General features: G+C 45.2%; 2 long non-coding RNA genes across 5 annotated transcripts in view; both read right to left on the reverse strand.

Annotated features, from left to right (window-relative positions):
- The window catches only part of LOC132018330 (uncharacterized), a 4,591-nt gene extending 1,585 nt beyond the window's left edge, over positions 1 to 3,006 (reverse strand). The window contains exons 1-3 of one of the 2 annotated variants that reach the window (XR_009404508.1): positions 2,921 to 3,006; positions 2,546 to 2,630; positions 800 to 1,801 (exon numbers count right to left, since the gene is read on the reverse strand). This is a non-coding gene — a long non-coding RNA (uncharacterized LOC132018330). Of the gene's footprint in view, positions 1 to 799; positions 1,802 to 2,545; positions 2,631 to 2,920 lie in introns of those variants that run through there. The other variant, XR_009404507.1, reaches the window with a different exon arrangement.
- A 3,692-nt stretch (positions 3,007 to 6,698) lies between these two features.
- The window catches only part of LOC132018331 (uncharacterized), a 62,330-nt gene continuing 44,383 nt past the window's right edge, over positions 6,699 to 24,645 (reverse strand). The window contains exons 8-10 of one of the 3 annotated variants that reach the window (XR_009404511.1): positions 8,466 to 8,665; positions 8,129 to 8,282; positions 6,699 to 7,581 (exon numbers count right to left, since the gene is read on the reverse strand). This is a non-coding gene — a long non-coding RNA (uncharacterized LOC132018331). The remainder of the gene's footprint in view (positions 7,582 to 8,128; positions 8,283 to 8,465; positions 8,666 to 24,645) is intronic. The other 2 variants (XR_009404510.1, XR_009404509.1) reach the window with 2 other exon arrangements.

The raw sequence follows: 24,645 nt of genomic DNA on the forward strand, positions 1-24,645 counted from the left end.
CAGGGTTCTCTGTCTCAGTGAATGCCCCCGTCTTCCTCACAGGCCCCCGATTTGAAACCGAGGAATTCTCCTCAACGCCTTTCTCACTCACTGTCTCTGCTTCCAATGAGTCATTCATTCCCTTCATTTCCGCCTCCCAGATCTCTCCCGTATTTATCTATTTCTCTCCGTTCCCACCACCTGCCACTTTCCTAGCCCTGCTTGCCAGCACCTCTCATCCAGATCGCTGCACCAGCCTCTTATTCAGGTGCTCCTGCCTGGCCCTTAGTATTTCCCACATGCAGGAAGAGCGATCCTTCTCACAGGCAAATCCGAGGCTCTTGCTTTCCTGTTTAACCTCCTTCCATGGTTCCCCATTGCCTTGGAATAAAGGCAAACCAGGCTTATAAGGACTTTCTTTGCTTGAATGGGTTTATCTCTTAAGATTCTTGACTTGCGGGGGGTGCCTGGGTGGCTCAGTGGGTTAAAGCCTCTGCCTTTGGCTCAGGTCATGATCCCAGGGTCCTGGGATCGAGTCCCACATCGGGCTCTCTGCTCAGCAGGGAGCCTGCTTCCTCCTCTCTCTCTGCCTGCTGCTCTGCCTACTCGTGATCTCTGTCTGTCAAATAAATAAATAAATAAAATCTTTAAAAAAAAAAAAAAGATTCTTGACTTGCCACTTGTAACCCCTTCATACTCCATCCCTGAGCTATGGAAACTTTCAGGTCCCAGTAAACTTGTCTGGCACACTCTCTCCTCCTGGCCTTGCTGTATAATGTTCCCACAGCTTGAAACACTCCTTACTCTCACTCCTGCTTACCTGATTCACTGTTATTAGGCCTTCAGACCTCAGCTTCCAAGTCTCCTCACACCACTTATGTGTTCCAGCAGCACAGTCTATGTGTCCCATGTCAAAGCTTCTGCCTCACTCGCTGGGAGTGCAAATGCCTATTTATTTTTTAAGCTGTATTCTCTACTACAAGTTATGTCCCTTATTTGGCTTTCTAGAAAGGCACAAGTAAAATAACAGCATTGGTTTGGCTGGGGTTTGGAGGTTGGAAAGGAGGAGAGAATTGACAGCAAAACAGTCAAAAAAAACTTTCTGGGGGTAATGGAAAGAAGGTTCCATATCTTGACTGTGATTGTCAAAATGCATCAAACTGTACACATAAAATGGGTGCATTTCTTGTATATGAATTACAAAACCTCAATAAAGCAGGTTTTAAGAAAAATAAATGTATACTCTCTGATTTATCTCATAAATACACCTGACTCATAGTAAGTACCTTCCATGGATGGATGGATGAATGAGTATTCTTCCTTTCCTCTCCTGTTTTATACAATTGGCATAAATTTTTTAAAAAAATACATGTGTTTATAAAAAGGGTTAAGTTATGACCTATGTTGACATCCCATAAATGGGATTCAAATTTCCTTCAGTAAAACATGCAAACCTAAGACTGTGCATGTCCTTTAGAAAAAATGCTTTCAGGATGAATGCAGGGAAAGGAGGAAGCATCACAGTGACATGAGACAGCTGTTTTGCCTACTTGAGGTATGGAGCAGGTGAGAAGTAATAGCTTCCAGGGGACTGCTGCTGGCAGTTCTGAGGCCTGCCTGCCCGGAAGCTGCCTTGCTGGAGCCCAGGCTAATCTGGGTTCTGGGTGCACTGTGTTCTAAAGGCACTGATGAGGGGTGCATCTGTCTTCGGCTCAGGTCATGATCCCAGGATCCTGGGATCAAGCCCATGTCTGGCTCCCTGCTCAGCAGGAGTCTGCTTCTCCATTTCTCTCTTCTGCTCTTCCCTGCTTGTGCTCCACTCCTGTCAAATAAATTAATAAAATATATATTTTTTTAAAAAGCACTGATGATACTCACTTCCATTCTTTAGCTTCATGTTCCATCTTCATTCTTAGACACCAGGCAGCTCAAGAGAAATGGGACAGGGGCTCCTGCCCAGACCTGCCACAGAAGTGCCTGCACACTGACACCAAGAGATGGAAACCAGCACCTGCCTTGGCCTGAGACAACCTTGAGCAGAGACAGATATTGTACTTCGTTAACAGCGACCTAGACCCGGGGTTAACCCCAGTTCAGCTGTCCAGTGTTAGGAACCATTTCTATTCACGGAAGCCCACACTTTAGTGTCTACGGAATGAAAGACTAGTTAGAATTAGCTTACTCCTCCCTTCTCTTTCAGATGAGGAAACTGAGAGCAGAAGGGATGAGCGAGTTGGCTACGCTGTGATAAGACAGTGGGGATCAGCTCCCAGCAGCCTCTTGGCTCCTGGAGTGCTCCCTGCAGGCACCGCCACTCCTTACAGCCCAGCAGTGATCAGCCCAGTTTGCTCTGTCGGCTTTGGAGAACACTTGGTGAATCTAAATCGTGAATCTTAGGATTCAGATTTACTCTCAGATTTTATCACTGCATGAATGAAAAGAGCAAAAAGACAAAAAGAAAGTGACTTGTTTTCTGGAGATCACACAGCTCATTTGGCCAAAAGATGCAAGACCCCCCACCTCTCTTCTAATTACTGCCTTCTCGGAAGGTGCCTGCTTCTCCCACCTGTCGAAGGGCACGCGATGTCCATCAAGGCTGCTCTCCGCGGGGCTCACCCCCACCTCTTCTGCTCTTGCACACCTGGCGGAGACTGTTGAATGAACAAACACACAGCCTTATTTGTAAGTAGGTGGCTTGGAATCCAGAATACACTTTCCAAAGGAAACAACGTCATGAGAGGGTTTGGGTTTCCTGGGCCCGCCCACGAAGCTGAATTCGTCTATCACATGACTGCAAGACTATATATTTTGAGTAGGAAATAAGGGAGAAAAGAAGTACCATTACCATATTAGTCCTAAAATAAACGAGGAAGAAAGAAAGAAATCGAACAAGGAAGGAAGGAAGAAAAGGACAAGAAACGCCCGCTGGGGCAGACCTTACCCCCAGGGCCCAGCTCCACTCGGAAGATGAAGGGGGGCCGCCTCTCTCTTAGATGAGTGATTATGCCTCGAAATTAGTGACTTCCTCTGCTAACAGTCGAATCTCTGACAGCTGCTCAGATCAGCCAGGCATACATTACTTTCATCTTTAATAAACAGGCACTCTGAAGTCGGTGGCTGGTCTCCATGGCAACCAGCTCCAGTTTTCCACTGATGCCGGGGCCAGAAAGGAAGAAGAAATAGATCACTTTGGCTGAGGGGCAGAGGAAGGCAGGGGGTGGGACACGATGCACTGCCCTCCATTTCCTACGGGCCCCAGCTCTTCCCCTCCCCACCCCGAGGATGGAGAGGAACTGCGGTGCCATTTTTCTACGCACAGAGGAGGAGGAGTCCTGATCCGTGATACGGAAAAAATCTGGAGGGTGCCTGGGTGGCTCAGTGAGTTGAGCCTCTGCCTTCATTCAACTGGGGTCATGATCTCAGAGTCCTGGGATCGAGTCCCGCAAGGGGCTCTCTGCTCAGCGGGGAGCCTGCTTCCTTCTCTCTCTCTCTCTCTGTCTGCCTCTCCGCCTACTTGTGATCTCACTCTCTGTCAAATAAATAAATAAAATCTTTAAAAAAAAATCTGGAAAAGGACTGGGCTGGACAGCGTAGTGCAGGCCAAAGCCCGAGCTGCCAATGAGCTAAATGCAATTTGATCCAACCTTATCCTTATGTACTGTGTGTGCCTGGCCCTCTGCTACCTGCTGTGGGGTTATTTCCAGGAGGAGATCACAAAGTAAGGAGCGGTGCCAGCGAACATCACGGTGATGGGGGAAGGAGATCAGAGCATACGTCAGAAGAGGCACAGCCCTTGCCTCCCAGAGCCCGGTGCAGCTGCTGCTCACCACACCCTCTGACCTCAAGCTCAGCCATTCTTGGGCTCTGGTCGGGGTGACTGGCAGCTGGTCAGGTGGGAATTTGTGGTCTGTTGACAGTTCACCGCTGTGGCATCCACCAGGACTCTTAACACCTGAGATCCATAGCATTGCCACCTTCTCTGAGCTCTCCCTGGAGGGTCGACTTGGTCTGCAGGACTGGGCTCTGATCCCCTTGCCCAGACCCCCTGCCTTGCTCACACTTGCCTCTCTTCCCTCAGGCACCTGAATCACAGTTCCAGATCCCCAGGTGGACGCCTGCTCTAAAGCAACTGGCCACCTGGAACCACCCCGACGAGGAGATCCTTAATTTCAGCTCTGGTCCCCTGCCAGAGCTGTTGGCATCTCTGCCCCAGCAGGTGTCTGGACCCTCAGGGTTACTGACTGATGCCTGCAGAAGCTAACCTTTTCACTGGGAGCCCCTAAAGACTGGACCTTGGACCACAAACACCTCACTCACCATCCCAAAGCCTGCCAGCTTCTGGTCCCAAGCTCTTCCCTCTCCCTACAAGCCACACTGCTGCCAAAATATCAGAAAGCCTCATTTCTGAGCCTGAATGGACATGATAGACGTGGTATTTGAGATGACTCTTGAAGAGTAGCCAGGATTTAGACAGCAGAAGAGAGGGCTTTCTCTGCCAGAACCAACGTCCTTGATGAGAGTCATAGGTAATGGGTTACTCCCTTTATTGAAACCTCAATTAGGTGATGCCAACTTCCTGCCCCCATCAACAGGGAAGGGTTAAGGTAGTTGGAGGAATCAAGTCCTGTCTGGGGCCCTGGGGCACCGAGAGGTACTCGCTCACGGAGGTTCTCCCGGAGCTGGCTTGTGAAAATACAATCAGTACCTTCCCTAGGATTCTTAAAGGGCAACTAGACAGCTCTAGCCAGGAAGAGGATTACAGCAGCTCCCCCCTCACCCATGGGGCATACATTCCTGGGTCCCCCGTGGATGCCCAAACCTGCAGATAGAACCAAACCCCATCTATGCTGTTTTCTTTATACATACCCACCCCTGATAAAGTTTCATTTCTAAATTAGGCCCAGTAGGAAATTAACACTCACTGCTAATAAAATAGCACAATTATAACAATAGGCTGTAATAAGAGTTAGGTGAATATGGTCTCTCTCTCGTAGAGTATCTTATTGTACTGTAGTCACCCTTCTTGCAATCGATGATAAGATGCCTGCATGTTGGGATGAAGGGAAGTGAGAGGTGTAGACACTGGGAGGTAGTGTTAGGCTCCTACTGACCTCGGATCCAGGAGGAGGATCGTCTGCTTCCCAACCTTCATTGACCGCGTGGAACCAAACTCCGAAAGCAACCCATGGAGAACAGGGCCCACAGTATAGATAAAATCCACTGAACACAGTCCCCCGTTATTCACGAAAACAGAGATGATGTTGAGCTATTAAGTAGTTTTAAGCTGAGGAATAATGTGATGAGATGATGTTTTAGGACAACCCCTGGGCTGCTGCAGGTGCAGTGGTGGGGGGGGGGGGGAAAACTTGGGAAGGGCAAGGGCGGAGCCAGGAGGCCCCTTGCCAGTGCCCCGCTGTTCCGGGAGGGGAGAGGGGACACGCAGGCTGCAGAGGCCAAGCGGAGAGGGGTCTCCTTCACCTGCACTGTCTCTGTTTTCATTTTACTTTCTGCTGGGCTCCCCTTGTCTCCCCGTGCCCCTGCTGTGTCTGCTGTCTGACCCCAGGGGCACAGCCCACACTCACTCGCCCCTGGGCTTTTCCATGTTCATCCTCGCTTCTGCATCCTCTATCCTAACCTTTCTATTTCCTGCTTTCTGTTCTCCTCTCAGTGTGGAGGAAAAGCTGCCCACAAAATCTCCCCACCCTCAGCTTTGGAGGAAATGACCAGCCCCAGGAGACAAACTCCTCTTATCTGCTGGAAACCAGTAGGCTGATTTTTCCAGCCAAAGATCAGAACACCATAGGCTATTGGCCCCACCGGTGGATCACCAGAAATGTCTATTAGGAGTTTGTTGCTTGTTTCTACCCATTCTTGACCCTCCTTTGACCTGAAATACCTCCTCTATGGATGCCTGAAGGCCCACCATTAAGCCAGTCATTCCTTTGTGTTAATTATTACTTTCTCCCAATGGTTTTCCTTTGAACATAAAAATACTCCTGGAAGGGGAAATACATTAGCTTCCTATTGCCTTGATATAAACAAAGAACGGAGGGGAAAAATACAAAAGTTTTTCAAACCGTTCTCAACATCATATATGGGATTGGGATTTAAATCTAATTTGAGCGCAGAATTCACAAAATATATTTAAATTATAGAACTGTGGATATTTAAATTATAGGATATAATCACATGCTTATTTTATCTTTTCATCTTTTTTATTGAAGTGTAACGTACACACAATGGAGTATACAAATCTTAACTGTATAGTTTAATGAATTTTTATAGATGTATATATCCATGTTTCTGCCTCAGAGATTAAATAAATCCCAGTACTTCAGAAGGCTCCCTGTGCCTCTTACTAGTCAATATTCCCCCAAAGGTAACCACTGCTCTTACTACCATAAATTGTTTCTTCCTGTTTCAAGCTTCATATAAATGGAGTCATGTGGATTCTGGCTTCTTTGGCTCAATCTAATTTTTTTGAGATTCATACCTATTATCACCCGTATGAGTCATTCTTTTCTACTGGTGCTCAGTATTCTATTGTATGAAGATACTACAATTTCTTTATCCATTTTTCTGTTGATGGACACTTGGCTTGTTTCCAGTTCCTGGCTATTACGAATAAAGTTGCCAAGAACACTCTTGTACAAATTTTTGGGAAGACTAATTTTTTCTTGAATATCTACCTAGAAACGCAACTGCTGGGTCAAAGAATAGGTATGTATTTAACTTTATGAAACATTGTTGAACAGATTTCCCAAGCAATTGTAGCATTCTACACACCCACCAACAAAATGTGTTAGAGTTGGAGTTGCTCCATATCCTTGCAAACACTGGGTTTGGTCCATCTTTTTAATTTTAGCTATTCTGGCAGAGAAACGGCAATATGTTTGCCTGAAAGAGCTGGATTCCTGAGCGGGTGGTCCTGGGCAGGAGAAGGGAGACCTCACATTAATGACAGCTGTTGGAGAGAAGTTCTGATGAGTTTTGTTTGAATTCTTGTTTTGATAATGAGAAACTGGAAGGACTAGAAATCTAGAAGAATATTTTCTATCAGTACCCACTAAAAGAAAGCCAGTCCTGTGGTCTCTAGGCTGTCACCAATGGAGGAAAGAGCTAGTTTAAGCCAATGCTAGAACACTCCAGACAGGATAGACTTAAAGACTGCAGACCCATGTGTGAGGTATGTCAAGAAGGGATCTTATACCAGGATTCTTGGTTGCAAGCAAACCAGTTTGAGCTAATGGAATCAAATGGGAATGTACTGAAAGATAGGGTATTCACTAACCCGAAGAGTCAAGGGCCAGGCCTAGACATGGGCAGGAACTGAGGAGAATCTAGAAGGTCAGGAACAGGCAATTCAGTCTGTTTGGCATGGCTCCCTGGCCTCGGTGTGATTCCTGAGGTCCTTATGTCACTTGTTCAAGGCCCAAAGTTCCAGAAGAGTCTATCTGATTGGCTGAACTTAGACCAAATATCCACCCTCAGGGCTGGTCTCTGCAAGAGCTTCCATGGTGGGGAGCAGGACCCTGGGTTGATATCCCACTAAGACTGCATACACGAGGAGGAGGTCATTTCCTAAACGAAATCAGGTGTCATCTGGAAGGTGGAACAGAACCAATGTTAAGTAGCCAAAGAAATGCCGCATGTGCACTACAGTCCTGGCTTCAGTAGCATTACGTTCACACTATCATGTTAATAATAGAGGAGAGGAAAGAAAACTGGCCTGATCTTTTTGGGTAAGCCAGGTAAAAGTTTTTGGCAGGACTATAAAACCCAGCGGAGTTGTTAATCTGCTTTCAAATGGCTTTGAATAAGAAAAGATCATGTGATTCAAAGTTCCCTAATTTGTCATTTTCAGTCAGTCAGAGTCACTCTCCTTGTAGTGTCACCAAACCTGACAGGGGTCCTGGGTGGGGTGAGGGGACTGTAGAAGCTCAGGAAAGAAGATCCCAGCAGAGGGATGGCACTCTTTTCTGGGTCCTCCATCCCTCGGCCTCTACAAGTTAGGGCCTCGGGCCTGAGCTTCTCACGGACTTAAGAAACTATGTGAGACTTGGGGGGGAAAGTCACAGGCTCCATAATACCTAAAGAAAATTGCAAGTGTTACAATTTTATATGCTCAGTTAGCATTAGGCACATTTACCTTCTCTTTGGTGATGCTCAGCTCAGAGTTGCCTGGGACTTTGACCCACTGTGCATTGCTCCAAACTACAGAACCACCAGCAAGAGAGAGAGTCAGGGGGAGCAGGAGCAGGGGACCTGGCTTCTCCACAGGGTGGCCACATCTTGATTTTCATCTGAAATGAAGAATCAAAGTCAGCTCTAGAAAAAAAAAAAAGAAAAGAAAGAAGAAGACTAAAGCCCTTACCTCCAGTTCAGAACCTAGTTTCTGGATTCCTTCTTTACTTCTCCAATTGTTCAATGGAATTAATTCACTGTAGCTTTATATGTAGGAAAGACTGTGAAAACCTCCAAGTTACCTGGAATTGGGCCAGAGGTCCTCTTGAGCTTAGACTTTTGAAGCATGCCATTTCCTTCAGTGGAAAGGGGTTTCTGAAGACCCCAGTGCTGTCCAGTTGTGTCACAAACTCACTACATGACTTGAGGGAAGTCACACCCTTTATTCTTCTCTTTCTTTTCCTGGAACACAGCAAGTCCCAAGATCATCTTAAGTAGATTCCTAAATAAAGAAAGGACCCATGTTAGCCTTGCCGACACATCTTCCGTCATGGGCCACAGAAAACCAAATGATACAATGAAAGCATCTCTGTTCCCCCAAACCAGGCTCAATCTCCAAATTAGGCAGCCTATGATTAGTAGAATCTATTTCACTGTAATCAGGTAGGGTAGTTCTAGGAAAAAATTATACCGAATTTTACTAAATGTGCCTTCATTTGGTTAACCAGACCACTGGGACTGACATACTGTACCGATTACATAATGTGAGTACCTTCAACATCCTTCCATTTCAGTGAATTGGCTTTTTAGCCATCAGAGTAGAGCCCAATAGAATTTATTTTCTTTGTGGTAGTGTCGAACATGACTAAATTAGTTAAACTACTTTAATATGAGGTTGCTTTAAGGATCAAAAATTCTCAACCACTCCTTCCAAGGAAACATCAACCCACAACATGTGGACTGAATCTCCATTTTCATTTACTTTGGTTCATTTTGGGTTCTTCCGAACGGCTTCATTTTTCTTCTTGCTAAACCAGCTTACATTTTGGACCTGACTAAATACTCTTATATTTGTGCTAATCTTTTGACCAAATACTTTCCTTCATTTTACACCCCACCACTAGGCATCATAATTGTGATCAATTACAAATTACTGGGTGGTGAGCTCTTCATTCTGCCCATAGCAAGATAAATTACTTCCTTGCCTAAACAATCTCTCCTAGAATAATATTCTTGACCCCCTCCCATTCTCTGTCCTTCTCCGAGGAGGCCATGCTGCTGATACTCGTGAATGTAATTTGAGCTGTTTGAAAAATGTGCAAACACATTATTAGCAACGTGTTTAAACAGCACCTTTCCCTTAGGTGTTTATAATCCTTTAAAGTTATGATATAATTACTCCTTCCGGCATCCCTTTAAAATATACACAGCACAGCAAGAAAAATACTTGTCAAGAAATATGATGGTTATGAATAGATAAAAAGTAATCTCCCATGTCTCATACAACATTTTCATTTATTTATGGGATCTGTGTATTCCTTGCCTCTTTCAAAAAGGACTTGAGGCTACTTAAAACTCGTATGTATACCATTACTCTAATAAAATAGGAGTAAAAGCAGGGAGGCAGGTAGGAAACCTATTCCAAAACATGACAAAAAACTAGAAAGGTAAATGTGACAGTTTTGATCTTACAGAAATATGAAAGTTCTACATTGCAAAGGTCAGATAAAGCGTTAATACCCACAATATGAACTATATACAACTGCCTAAAAATCAATAAAAGAGCAACACTCAAGTGTTTATTTTGTGCAAAGAACATGATACTTAGACCCAGCATAACAAATACAAATAATAAAAAAATCCTATAAAAAAATGCTTACATTCTAATTCCTACAGAAGGTGTTTCGAATTAAAACATAACAGTGTGTGCACAACTCAACAGCAAGAAAATAAAAAGATTTATAATGTACAGCATTATACAGCAATTTTGTTTGTTCTAAATTTTCTCCCAATGCAAACAGTGCCGAAATGAACAGCCTGGTACTTATTATACATTTTAGCAAAAACACAAATATTTCTAGAAGCCAGGTTCCTAGAAGCAGAATTGAGTTAAAATTAATATGCATTTAAAAATGATAAATAGTGCCAATTAACTCTTCTAAAATATTCTTCTATTTTATACTTAAACCCGAAGAATATGAGTGTGCCCATTTTCCTTAAACGTACAATTACCATATGACCCAGTAATTATACTCTTGGGCATTCATCCCAGAGGAATAGAAGCTTATATTTCTGCAAAAACTGTACATGATTGTTGATAACAACTTTATTCATCATAGCTAAAAATTAGAAACAATCCAAATGTCCTTCAATGGTTGAGGGGTTAAACACATCATGACATACCATGCCATTGAATAGTACTCAGCAATAAACAGTTGGTACACAAAACAACTTGGATGAATCCCCAGAGAGTTATGCTGAATGAAAGAGCCAACTCCAAAAGCTTGTAAACCATATGATTGCATAAATACATTTCTGGAATAACGGAAGTATAGAAATGGAGAAAGGATGAGTGGTTGTCGAGAACTAGGGGTGAAGAAGGGGGCAGAGGGAAGTGGGTGTGGGTATAAAGGGCAACACAAGGGATCCTCAAGGTGATGAAACTGTTCTGGGTCTTGACTGCGATAGTACATATGGGGACCTACACAGATGATACAATTGCTTAGAACCAACATACACACACACACACAGATGCGCACACAGATGAGTTCAAGTTAAAGTGGGGACATCTGAATGAGCCTGATGGATTGTATCAATATTAATACCCTAGTTGGGATACTTACTGAACAACAATTTAGCAAGGTGTTACCAGTGGAGGAAACTAGGTCAAAAGTACATGAGATCTCTATTATTGCTTACAACTGTATGTGAATCTACCATTGTCTCCAAATAGGAAGCTTAATTTTAGGAGATATAAGGCGAATCTGTATGGTCTAAGGTCTGTGATTCCTGTGGAGTGAGAAAAGCATGTCCTAAAATAGTAGGTACAGTATTCTGTTCACGATAAACAAAGCCATATATCAGCTTGTGTGTGTATATGAATAAATAGAAAATTTAATACCGGTTACCCCCAAAGAAGAGGAAGGGAAAAGAATTAAGTTTTAGTCTATATGCTCCTGTATTGTCACAGCACTTTATAACCAACAGTTCTGTAATTTAAGTATTCGGGGTTTTTAAAAAAGATTTATTTATTGGGGTGCCTGGGTGGCTCAGTGGGTTAAACCTCTGCCTTCCGCTCAGGTCATGATCTCAGGGTCCTGGGATCGAGCCCTGCATCGGGCTCTCTGTGGGGAGCCTGCTTATCCTTCTCTCTCTGCCTACTGTGACCTCTCACTCCGTCAAATAAATAAATAAAATATTTTTTAAAGATTTTTAAAAATAAAAGATTTATTTATTTGAGAGAGAAAGAGAACACTTGCGCTTGAGTTAACGTGGTAGGGAGGGACCGAGGGACAGAATCTTCAAGCAGAGTCCCCGCGGAGCACAGAGCCTGACAGCGGGCTCAATCTCACAACCCGGGAGATCATGGCCTGAGCCAACACCAAGAGTCGGACACTTAACTGTGTGAGCCTCCCAGGTGCCCCCAAGTACTTCTTTTTTTTTTTTAATTGTAAGAAGAGATTAAATTATGCCAATAATGAGAGTTAACCAACTGTTCTATATATATATAAGCAGTCTCTTTTCAAACAAACTGGGAGCAAAGAAGTGTTCTGGGGAGAGGCAAGTTTCTGAGATCCAGCAAAGCAAAGGCCCCTCTGAGAGGAGTAGAAAGGTTGTAGAAAGGGGAGTGACCCATAGTAGAAGAGGACCCTGAAGGGAGGGGGAGGGAGGGGGAGAGGATCCTGGGAAGAAATGCAGAGACTCAAAAGTAAGAGGGAAACTGGACTAGGGATGCTTTGGGGTTTTCCCAGTGGAAACAGGAATAAAATACTGCTTTGGGTTTGCTATTTGGGGTGATGTACTTATCATTTGTCAGGGAAGTGGCTCATACCAGAAGCTTCCCCTTGGTCCTTCCACCAACATGGGGATTCTACTAGCTACTGAGTGTATCTCCTGGAATTGTACATTCCAGGGTGGAGCATTATATTGGCCTGTGGTCTCACTGGACCTTGTCAGAGGAATTCATGTCAAGGCTTTATCATCTGATTCCCATAGCCCTTACTCAGCCCCATTTCTGGTGTGGGATCAGCATAAACTCAGAAAGCTGGATGGTTTTCTTTTCCCGGTACCCAGTCACCCTAATAAATGTTCACTGGTCCCACTAGGCTAGGTGAAGGAGCAGGGTCCTTTCTAAAAGGGATCTGGGTCTGCCAACTGGCTTAGTTAAGGGAACTAGAGAAGAGGTATGTATTCCCACTATGGGGATGCAACTTAGATCTTTGCCCAGCAAAACCAGACGTTTTCTCCTTATATATGTGAAGAACTGATTTAGTAAACTGCCCTTCCATCTCATTTCTGGTAATCTAGTGACCAATTTGCCATTGCCACAGATGCCTGCAAATGAAACAATCTATCTCTCCATCCCTGTGGTTTATTACGGTAATCACATTTACCTTGTCTCTCATGGTTCCACTGAGACCAGGGTAACCAATTCCATGATGGCATCGGCACTGCCACCTTGGACCTTCAGAGAGATACCTCAGAGCTCTGCAAGGATTCTGATGCCTCCCTTACCAAGGATTTTTTTTTTAATTTCATTTATTTATTTGACAGACAGAGATCACAAGTAGGCAGAGAGGCAGGCAGAGAGAGACGGAGAAGCAGGCTCCCTGCTGAGCAGAGAGTCCAATGTGGGACTCCATCCCAGGACCCTGGGATCATGACCTGAGCCGAAAGCAGAGGCTCTAACCCACTGAGCCACCCAGGCGCCCCACCAAGGATTTGTTTTACTGCCTTGGTGAAATGCTTTTCACATCCTCACAGAACATTTTGATTAGGCGACAGCTGAACCTGTTGGAGTAATTGATTCATTCCAACATTCCCATCTCCCTGAGCCTCTAGATTCCTTCCACTCTTACAGCCTTGCTTCTCAAAGCGTAATTCGTAGACTAAACAACACCTTTGCATCACCTGCAACCACTTTAGAATCTCATTCCTGTCCTAGACCTGCCAAATCACAACCTGCATCTTAACAAGGTCCCCAGGTGATTCATAAGCACATTAAATTTTGCTTTACAGCAGTGGTTCCCAAACTTTAATGTGCATCAAATTCATTTTCGAAAGCACAAATTCCCAGGGCTCAGCTTCAGTGTCCGATTCTATAAATCTGGGGTGAGATTCAAGAACTGCCATTTCTAACACATTCCCAGTTGACACTGATGGCTCCAGGTGACAGGGTGAACCATTCTGTATCAACCAGGGTTGTATGTTACACCAGAGAATTTACAGAATTTCAACCTATAACACTGTAGGCCCTCATAGACTTCAGATGACTCCACAATCTTTAAAATCACTACATTTGATAGGACAACTGAATGCCACAGCATCTAGATCTTCCAATGGCTTGTCCTTCACTTACTTTTCATCCCATGCTATGACCATTGATGATCTGAATGATTGAGATACTACTGCATGCATAGACTATCAGTGTCTATTTCCATCTTTTGAACCTCCCCATTCCCCACAAGTTTATCCCTTCAACTCCTCATACGTGATCAACCCAACCTCAGAATCCAATTATGAAGCTCTATTTCCTGGTCCAACTTTAGTATCAACTACTGCATCAGAGTACCAGGAAGAAATCGGTTATATGCTCAGATTAGGATAATTTAAAGTGGGAATTATTTACAGTGGTGTAGATGGGGTATCAGGAAATCACAAGAGAGAAGGCAAAACCTAGAAGTTAGTAGCAGTTAAGTGTTAGTGCCCTAGACTTCAGGAAGAGGGTCATATGAAAAAGGTCCCAATAAGAGAAGCACTGGTCTTCAGTCAAGGAACTCAGACAACCTGTGACAACCTTACAGAGGGAGCTAAGAGAATAAATACCTTGTCCTCCCTCTATCCCGTTTCCAGTCTCTTACCAGGGATCCTCAGTAGTCACACCCAACTGGAAGCCACAGACAAACAAGGCAGAGGTTATAGTCAACGAAGTCAATGAAGAGTGGATCTGGAGAGGAAAATATAAGACCTCTAGCATGGTGGGAAGGGCTGTTGGTTTAGTTTTAAACAAATGTGCTTGTGGCATCTAAGCAGAAGTATTAAGCAGGTAGTTGAGTGGCTCTGGAGATTGGAGAAAAGTCTTTGAGAGCTCTCAGCATAGAGGCGAGGCCATGAAAGGTGGTAAGATGACCTAGGCAGAGTGTAGAGTGAGAAAAGAAGAGAATCTGAGGTTGAACCTAAGTAGTTCCAACATTTAAAAGTCAAGTGGAAGGGGCACCTGGGTGGCTCAGTGGGTTAAAGCCTCTGCCTTCGGCTCAGGTCGTGACCCCAGGGTCCTGGGATTGAGCCCCACATCGGGATCTCTGCTCGGCGGGGAGCCTGCTTCCTCCTCTCTCTCTGCCTGCTTCTCTGCCTACTCGTGATCTCTGTCAAATAAATAAATAAAATCTTTTAAAAAAAAAGTTAAGTGGAAGAGGAAAATATGGCAGAGGGACAGAGAAATATAGGCAGAGAGGTGGGAGAAAAAACAAGAAGAGTGTAGGGGCCTAGATACCAAGGAACCTTGCTAATTTTCCCTAAAAGAAGGAAGGGTCAGCTTTGTTAAAGTCTACAGAAAGGTCACATAATATGAAAACTAAGGAGTGTCCATGAGATTTAGAGGCATGAAAGTCACTAGATACTTTGATAAAAATGGTTTTAATAAAGAAGTAGGGGAGGAAGCCCTTGCAGGAGGCTAATGAGTAAGCAGGTGTTGAATTGGGGCCAATGATGACTATGCAGCACTCGCAGTTTGGGTGAGAATGGGAAGAGAGGGAAAGAGTAGGGCCACAAAGAAAATGTGGGGTCCAGAAATGGGGTGTTTTTTAAAAATAGGAGTGACTAAGACATGTTTAGATGTTGATGAACAGAATATATGAGAGGGGAGCAAACCAAAGACAGAAAGGAAGGATAATTGGTAACATACCTTTTCTGAGAAAGTTGAAATCTGCAGCATGGGGAAGAGAGGTGACCTTTCTAGGAGAAGGGACATTACTTCCATCTTATCAGAAGGAAAGAACAAAGGATGGACCCAGGCACAGGTGGCCGGAAGTGAGGTAATTCCCAACCTGAGGGCTTCTATTTCCTCTGGGAAATGGAGTGAGGGATGAATGGGGACTTAAGGCTTTGAGAAGAAAGTTTGAAATGGTTATTTCAGAGAATGAAGGGAGGGTGGACAATGGGGTTCCCGGGGGGTGGGGAGATTGTTGAGAGTCAACAGAGTTAATGACTGAGAAGACCCTGCTAGGCTGGGGTGGTTTTCCCCAACTGTGCGTTGCTGCCTAGGAGGAGATGCGAGGAAGCTGTATTGTTGAGTTTTTTCAGGACTGATTTCTTTTCCAGGTGAGTATGAGGAAAAGACGAAATAGGCCAGAAGGTTTAGGGTACTGGCAAGATAGTGACTGACAGAGTGGACCATGGACTCTAACATGGCTTCAAGGGAAACAAAGAGTAGACTGGTGGATAATGAAAAGGAGAGGGGCCGGCGGCCTAAGGGCCTCAGTAAACTGAGGTGTGGAGCAGGTGAATAAATAGGCTAGAATACAGTGTGAGGGAGTTGTAGTCACGGTGGGAGATTTGAGAGATGAGAAGGTTTAGGAGAAGTAGGTAGTGGAGAAGGTTCAGGAATTGAGAAGCCAAAGTATTTACTAGGTCATTGGTGGATATAGGAACGTCTCCTAGGAGGATGGCAGGGCTAGGGTGTGAGGGAATATCGTGAGCCAGGAGGTATAGTCCTTGGGGAATGAGAGGGAGTGTCTGGGAGGCCAGTGGATGAAAACAACACCAGAACTTCAGAGGAGCGGCCATTTTATAGTAATGTTTGGATGTGGTGCCCAGGAATGAGTCTATACACACCCCTCCTCCTGGGTGTGTAGAGTGCAGAATACTTAAAAGAGTTACAAAGAAGCCACACTCTATGGGTAAAGATGGGTCTCAGTTCAGGCAAGGAGATGGAGGTTCTCCATGGGGCTGAGGCACTAAGAGCCCTGATGAGAGCAGAGGCAGCGGATCGGGATGAAGAGGGATGAAGAGACAAGGCTTCAACTTGATCATGTTTGGGTGTTTGGGTCACAGCTTGTGAAAAAGCTGTCACTAGAAAGATTTCATTCTTATTTATTTAATTATTCACTATTTATTGAGAAAGAGTGAGCAGGGGTGAGGAGAAGCAGAGGGAGAAGGAGAGAGAGAAGATCTCAAGCAGGCTCAATGCTCAACGCAGAGCCCGACACAGGGCTCGGTCTCAGGACCCTGAGATCATGACCTGAGCTGACATCAAGACTCAGATATTTAGCCAACTGAGCCACCCGGGTGCCCCTGTCATTAGAAAGATTTCAAAATCAGTCTCTGTGTTCAGAAAGCATTATTTCTGCTTCTCAAAGACATGCACACATGCCAACTCTAATTGTCCTTCATTTTCAGCGGTGACCCTGTGTGTGTGTGGTCCGGCTCTGAAGAACAATGCCTAACCAGCAGTATTTTCTCCGTGCTCAGGACTGTCCTTGGGCTTCTTTGGTTCCAGCTGCTGTTTGCTTAGTCTGGCATGATTTTTTTTCCTTTGTGTCCTTATTTCCTGATTTGCCAAACCCTATGGTTTCAAAAGGATCCTCCCAGCAAGGATGACTTTAGGCCTCTGTTCTCTGGATGGTTTTCTATGTCAGCCTCTCACCACATCTTTCGATCCGGGCCTTGAGCTTGTCCTCTAGTGATTTCTCTGGGCTGTTCTTTGCTGGCTTCACTTCTTGAATATCCACCCTCTGCCTTTACCCATTCCCAGGGGAATGGATGGGGTTATTGGGCAGCCATGTGTCTCTAAGATCACCAGGTGGGTGACAGTATCAGCAATATCTATTATTAAGACAGGAGAGGACGTGGAACTAAACATTCCCAATTTTTAGTAATCCCTTGGATGGTTAAGCAAATTCTTCAGGTATCGTTAAGTAAAACAAAAGCCAGTATGTAAACAGTAGAACTGTGTTTGCCAGTGTTCCCTTTCACCTTCCCAGTCTTGTCCCTTTCATCGTGATTTTCCTACTAATTCATAGAATGAAAGGTGTGACCTCATCTTGACAAACATCACAAGTGTGTGTTATTGTTTTTCTCAGTCTCTGTGACTTACAGTCATGCACCATAGTGGACAGGCCAGCTTAGAAGGGAAATCCCCTCACATGGGAAAAACACACTTAGCATACTCATTTCTCTACACAACAGGATGACTGAGAATAATCATATGAGAGCATATTGCCATTTGGATAGCTTCAATCAAAACTCTTCACGTGATTTTCAGTTCAGTGTTCTCTCTTCCATTTTGTTTTGTTATTACTGCTTTAAATTTTGTTGTTGCTGTTGTGTGAGCCCTCCATATTTTCCAGGTGGTGCTGTGTATGGATTGGCTCTATTATTGTCACTATGGTTATTCCCATCTATCACCTAAAATGCCTATAAACAGTCTCCAACAGCATGGCCTTTGCTGCCTATCAGCCTCCATGTCGAGGCACTGGAGAAATGTCTGCCCTAGAGAAAGTCCCATGGTGCAGCCCATCAGACAGAGTTTCAATCAGTTAGCTCATCAGCCTGCTCTTTAGTAACACAAACAAAAATATAATTTACTGTTGTTATGGGCAATTTACTTCTAAATTCTTGAGATTTGTAACTCCAGAACCTCCCTGATATCAGAGGCACCTCTTCAGAGCCTGACTAGAAACTCCGCCTTAAAGGTACCCTCCACATATCTGTTCTAAAAATCTTACTGCAGGAGTTGAAGCTGGCGGAGTTAGACTTAAGCAAGAGACTTAAATTTTATGCTTGAGGGAAGAGTTTTCTTGCTTTTGTTTTCTCCCTCTGGATATGAACACCTCTACACACATAGCCTTATGCCGGAGCAGCCTTCTTGAAACCCAAAGGGAACCAACCTTAAGATGAAACCTGTGTGGCAAAGAGCAGAACAAGGAAGGAGAGAACATGCATCCTGGTTGACATCCTTGAGCTGCTGATCTCACCAGCTCTGGAGTCCACCCCACCCCCAGAATCTTGTGAGATAACAAATGTCCTTATATTTAACTCACATTGGTAAGCCAATGTGGGCTTGTGGGAAGTCTCCACATAAGTTTGAAAGCTCTCCCTCTGAGGCTCCCTCCTTTCTGGGATTCCCTCCTTCCCAATTTCAAACGGCTGCAGAAGCCCCAAACCCCTAATTTCTGAGTCTTCTGCTCAGTAGGATCGCTACCTTCTTCTGGAGCTTTGTCTCCAAGCACGATGGGAAGGGCTTCGTACCGTCAGAGGAAAACACCTCCTCAGTACAGATCTTACCCAGTGTGATTCCCTTTGTTCAAGGGTCCTATCTTATCCAGAGATGGAGAACCAAACCATTTTGTTTGCTCTCCTGGGCCTTAAAATATTTTGTTATTATATTTGTTTAGGGTCCAGAATTTATCATAGTCTTTGGCAGAACGCTTAGTCAGAGATGCTTTACTCTGCCATTGTCAGAAGTTGGAACTGACCAGAAAGGCCAAAACTGGACATTAAAATCCTGAGTTTGGTGGGAAAGCTGGGCTATCCTTTCCTTGTGCCACACTCTCCCGTGTCTCTTCACATCGGAAAGGGATTAATTTTGATGAACCAAGGCTGAAAACTGAAAATTCTCCTGAAGGAACCATACTTCAAAGCATTATCAGTCATTCGTAATTTAGAATGGACAATCCTTTTTGGAGAGCAGGTTTTGATACGGGTTAGTGAGAAAGAATAAGAAGTTCCTGGTCACATCTGTCTCCGGATGGCAAGGGACAGAAAACTTGCCACAGTTTTGACCTAAACAAAAGCATTTATAGACACATATAAGTTAAAACTCCACAGCAGGGCTAGTTCCAGGCAGAGCTGGATCTAGGACTCGTAGAGGATCAACAGAACGTGGGTTGTCTGCTTTTGTTTTTTGTTTTTCTTTTGGTTTTGGTTTCTGTTGCCAGCTTTCAGACCTGCTTCCTGCATGGTCAGGATTAATCCCAGCTTCCTGGGACTGCGGGAGCACTCCTCACAGTCCTGTCTCCTCTCAGGTGTATGGTACAGAGGAGAAAGGGAGAGCCTAGTTCCCAGTAGTAGCCACAAAAATCACACTGCCTCTCCCAGGTTCTGCCTGGGTCCCTGGGCCACAGTGCCTATCTCTGGAACAATCGCACGGCCACGAAATAGGATGAAATGATTGGCCTAAGGGTGGCTCACCTGCTCCACCCCACAGTCAGAGGGTGTCAGTTCCACCGGTCCCTCACATACTGAGAATGGGAGAGGGAGAGGGGTAGCCCCCCCATAAATATCGGGGAGTAAGGGGGGGTGGGACAGTCTGCCTGATAAATATCTGGCTTCTTATTCACTGTAAGGGCAGACACATGCTGGTGCAGAAACAACAGACGCGGGGCACCTGGGTGGCTCAGTAGGTTAAGCCTCTGCCTTCGGCTCAAGTCATGATCTCAGGGTCCTGAGATCAAGCACCACATTGGGCTCTCTGCTCAGCAGGGAGTCTGCTTCCCCCCTCTCTCTGCCTGCTTCTCTGCCTACTTGTGATCTCTGTCTGTCAAATAAATAAATAAAATCTTAAAAAAAAAAAAGAAACAACAGACACCCCCACCAAGATGGTTATTGGAAGAGACTGGGACGAGGGTAGGGGTCAGGCGTTTAGAAGGTTATATGCTAGAGAGGTAGGGAGCCGGAAAGAGAAAAGCTGCCTCTTTCCCCTCTTAGCCCATAGGCTCAGGACTGCTGGAAGCAGGTGCTGTGCTGTATCATTGCTTCATGGCTGGCATGCTTGGGGACCTGCCATGAGTGAAGTCCATGAAATTCAGATGCCACAGCAGTATCTTAAAAAGGTATCAGGTGGAGAGTGGCTTTCAATGCGGAATCCAGGCCTCCAATTAGAGGCTTGTTCCACTTGCTAAATTTGGTGTGGGTGAAATGCCCACTGATCTCTTGTCCCTATAGCATTTCATCACTGTGATGAGTGCTCTGGGAGCAAAGCCTCCCGTCCCCACCCTTTCTAATGGTAGGCAATCTCTAGACCCTTAGAATTCTTTCTCCAGATAAATTGCCAGGCCTGCCTTTCAATATCTTCCACTAGTGAGGGCACAATCCAAGGAAAAAAGAAGACGAACAATCCCAAGCACAGCGATGATCCAAATGTTCACTGGGCTTGGATAGCGCCTGACCAGCCTCCCTCATGGCTCCAACCATCCAGCAGCCTTTGTTATGGGGGCTGGGGGGGGGGGGGACACACGATACTCCCTTTTGTCTTCCCATCTGTCTCTCCTTCCAGAAAAGTTGGGGTATCCCAGGCACCACTGAAAAATACCTTGGGATCTCTCAATCCATTCAGTCCTCATTGGCTGCTCCTAAGCATCTCCTGACGAGAACCTGGTCATTCCAAGCTCATGAAAGACTTTCTCCAGTAATTAAGAGCACTCTCCCTGATTTTCAAAAATGTGTGCACCTTCGGGCTCTCTGCTCAGCAGGGAGCCTGCTTCCCTTCCTCTCTCTCTACCTGCCTCTCCATCTACTTGTGATTTCTCTCTGTCAAATAAATAAATAAAATCTTTAAAAAAAAAAAAAATGTGTGCACTTTTTAGTACCGAACACTTTTCTACCATAAGCATACCTCATTTTTACCGCACACACAAAAAATTAAAATACATGTGGATATTCAAAGTTTAAAGATTCCCAGCAAGCTGTCTTCCCTTAGAATTTCCAGTGACCGACTTGGAAGTCGCTGTTCACAGCCTTTCGGGCTTCTTCTGTCACTAAAGTTATATATAATAATAAAAAGAAAACATACTTATGACTAATTTTAAAATGCAACATGGCAGACGTGTCTGGAAAGAAGAACTCCCATCAGCTCTTTTCATACCCACGTTCCTCTGTGAGGAATTCCTGGCCTTTTCAGGTAATCAGAGCACCCCTTCCTCCTTCATGAAATAACTCAGCTCACTTCCCTCAGTTTCACCTTCCTGGTGAACTGGTCTTTTGAAGGGTAGAGATATTCTGGTAGATTCTTCCTCCTTCCTGCTCTCCCACCCCCCGGTTTCTGCACTTTCTCTGCGCCGCACTGCATTGAGGACACCTGTCGCTGACCTCATTCTCAGCTTTGTTTGTTTCCCTGATAAGATTACTGACCAGGTGCTATAATCTTCGGTTTGCTGAGCAACTGCCTCGGTGCCGTTCCTGTGACCTACACTCTGGACGGAGCCGACTTCATTATTCAGGACAGGCTGCAGGTCCAGTTACCAGCAGTGGCCACCTCTGGGACCAGACAGAAACTCGTTCAGCCAGTTCCCTTCTCTTGCTGAGCAGTTCCAAGACGGACACACACAGATTGACAAAAACACTGAAAGTGTCTGTGTTCCCGGGAATGAGTCCCACCAGAACAAGCCCGGTCTGTTGCCGGACTCCTATTCTCATTTCCTCTTCCCCCACACTCCGCCTTCCATCCCGCCCCCACCTCCCTTTGCTGCGAAGCTCTTGGACCATCAAGTTTGAATGCAGCATTGAGATGGTGATTAAAACAGTGTGTTATTTTCCGAATGTCAAGCAACCTATGACAATAAAGCAGGCGTAAGGTATCAGAAAAACAGACGCGTGCTGCTTCTGCACTGGGTACAAACGCACAAATGGCTGAACTTTGAAGAGCCTCCACGTTCCCAAGAAGTCTTGGAGCATTAAAATTGATGACGGTGATTCAGTTGCCTTTCGGAGCAGCAAAAAGCGTATAACCGAATCCTCCTGGGCTTAGCCGTTTTCAGCCCAGGCATATTAACTTGGCTTAGCTGTGCGTCTGCTTTTGTGTACACACGCACAGTATTTAACCACCAGTGCAGCGGGCCCCAAATTAAAACCATATTTCGTTAGCACCGCATGTTCCAGCCTTGACAGTATTTATCAAAGGGGAAGCTGCTGGATTTATTGAAAGAAATGAACTTCACCAGGGTCTGGCAGGCCCAACCCTGAGAGGGAGTTCTGATTTTTTTTTTCTCCCTGCCCACAGAGCAGTGATGCCACTGTTGGCTCCAGGCTGTTTTCCTTGCTTTGGTCAGTGCTCGCTACTGTGACCCGTCCAGTGCCTCCCTTCCAGCCACCTGGGGGCCTCATGAGATGTCATCAGCTCCACATCCATTTATCTTTTGAGGCCCTGTTTGTGTTCCCTTCCCTTGTGCGGTCTGTTTTTCCTCTCCTGCTCTCTAGCCTTGCTCTGAGCATCACCTGGGAAATGTAGCATCCCAGGTCCCACCCCTGACACCCAGAATCTGCATTTTAGCCAGGGGATCTCAGTGCACCCTGAAGTTTGAGAAGCACTGTTCTACCCCCAGTAACTTTTCTACCAGTGGCTCTCACTGGAGGTCAGGTTAGGCGTTTTGGAAATGCCTATAGGATTGGGCGGGGGGATTGTCCCAATGGTGGATGCTGGACGGGAGAACTACTGACAACTGTGGGCTGGGTGGGTCCTGGACAGCCTGCAGGGGAGAGGACAGCCCCGTAGAAGGAAGACTTGGTTCTTATGTTACATGGCTTTCTCAGGTGCTGCGAGGCAGCCGAAGAAGTAAGAAACCTATTTGTCACAATCTGAGTCTAGATCCTAATTCTTCTTTATACAAAGACACCAAGTATTGCTTGCACAGTTTTAATAATACACTGAGTTGTGTAGGAATTCAACTTCTGTGAAAATTCAGGGAAGACTGCCTTTGTTTTGTTAAGAACTTCACCTCTGTTCAAAGCTCTGGAAACACACATGATCCAGGGCAATGCTGCTCACAGAATTTCAGTCTCCAGGGCAGTATCTCCACATCAGTCTGCATTTGTAGCTATCTCAACAGTGGCGATTTTCCATCTGACTACTTCATTACGTTTTTCGGTGTAAATGTGCCTGAGCATTTATATATTAAAATTCATATGATTTTATTACCATTAGTATTTTTTTCTTTCTTTTTTATATCAGAGTTGAGGAATTCATTATACAGTTGCTGAGTCATTTATATTATTCATGGCTTCTATTTCAGGAAAATAAAGGAACCATATAAAACTATTTGTTACAAGAAGAGAATGTTGGGTCTGATCGGGCTGGGAACCTTGGCTGTACCTTCTTCAATTCTTCAACTGGCTCTTAGTACATACTGTCTTGAAATCTCGGCTATATTTTTAGACCATGCACAGGCTCCCCTACTAGATTACAAATATCCTTAGTGTAGGACTCTGTTTTATGATCTTGGTCTTCTAATCACACCCCTTAATACATCTCCTGAGCACCAGGTCATCAGTCACATGGCCTTTGGAGGACGCCCGTTCCCGGCATTCCTTTCTTTATATATTACCGCCTTCCTACTGGGTGCAGAGCACTGGCAGCCTGGAGCATGGTCATTAAGAAAGGGTTTGGGGGCACTTGGCTGGCTCAGGGAGAGGAGCGTGAGACTCTTGATCTCAGGCTTGTAAGTTCAAGGCCTCCCTCCCCACATTAGGTGTAGCGATTATTTACAAATAAAATCTGCGGCACGTGGATGGCTCAACCAGGTAAGTGTTGGACTCTTGGTTTCAGCTAAGGTCGTGATCTCACAGGTGGTGAGATCAAGCCCCATGTCAGGCTCTGTACTCAGCAGGGAGTCTCCTTGTAGATTCTCTCCCCCTGCCCTTCCCCCATTCTCGTGCTCTTTCTCACCCTCTAAAATAAATAAATAAATCTTTTAAAAAATAAAATAAAATATGAAAGAAAGTGAAAGGAGGGAAGGAAGGAAGGAACAGAGGGAGGGAAGAAGAAAGGAGGGAGGGTGGGGGAGGGGAGGAGGGGGGAGGGGAGGAAGGAAGATGCATGAGATCACGGGGATTTTCATGGAAGGAGGTTTTCTTAGGAAAGAGTTGGGTTTGGGGGCGGGGGGATAGAGCAGTCAGTGAAAAAGATACTTCAGAAAGGGAAGCCAGGGCTGAAATGAACTTGATCTTCTTCATAACTTTGTCAGAAAGAGGCTGCCACCATTAAAAAAAAAAACAATCCCACCAAAGTGTCTAAATAGACAAACCCCTGTTCCTTGGACTGCTCCGTTCCTAGGGTCCGATGAGAGGCCCTCGGTTGTCTCTAGCCCTACAGTCCTGCAAAGAACGCCCTAACATACTCCCAAGAGAGCCTACGCATAGGACTTAGGAGGACATGTGTTGTGATGAAAAATGCTGGTGGGGCCTGAGCTGACCTAGGGGCAAGGGGAGGGAGGGAGGGCCAGCCAGAGAGCTGGTGAGCACACTAGAAAAAGAGGAAGGCGGGATGTGGCC

Source organism: Mustela nigripes, chromosome 5 (assembly GCF_022355385.1).
Source record: "Mustela nigripes isolate SB6536 chromosome 5, MUSNIG.SB6536, whole genome shotgun sequence".
NCBI lineage: Eukaryota > Metazoa > Chordata > Mammalia > Carnivora > Mustelidae > Mustela > Mustela nigripes.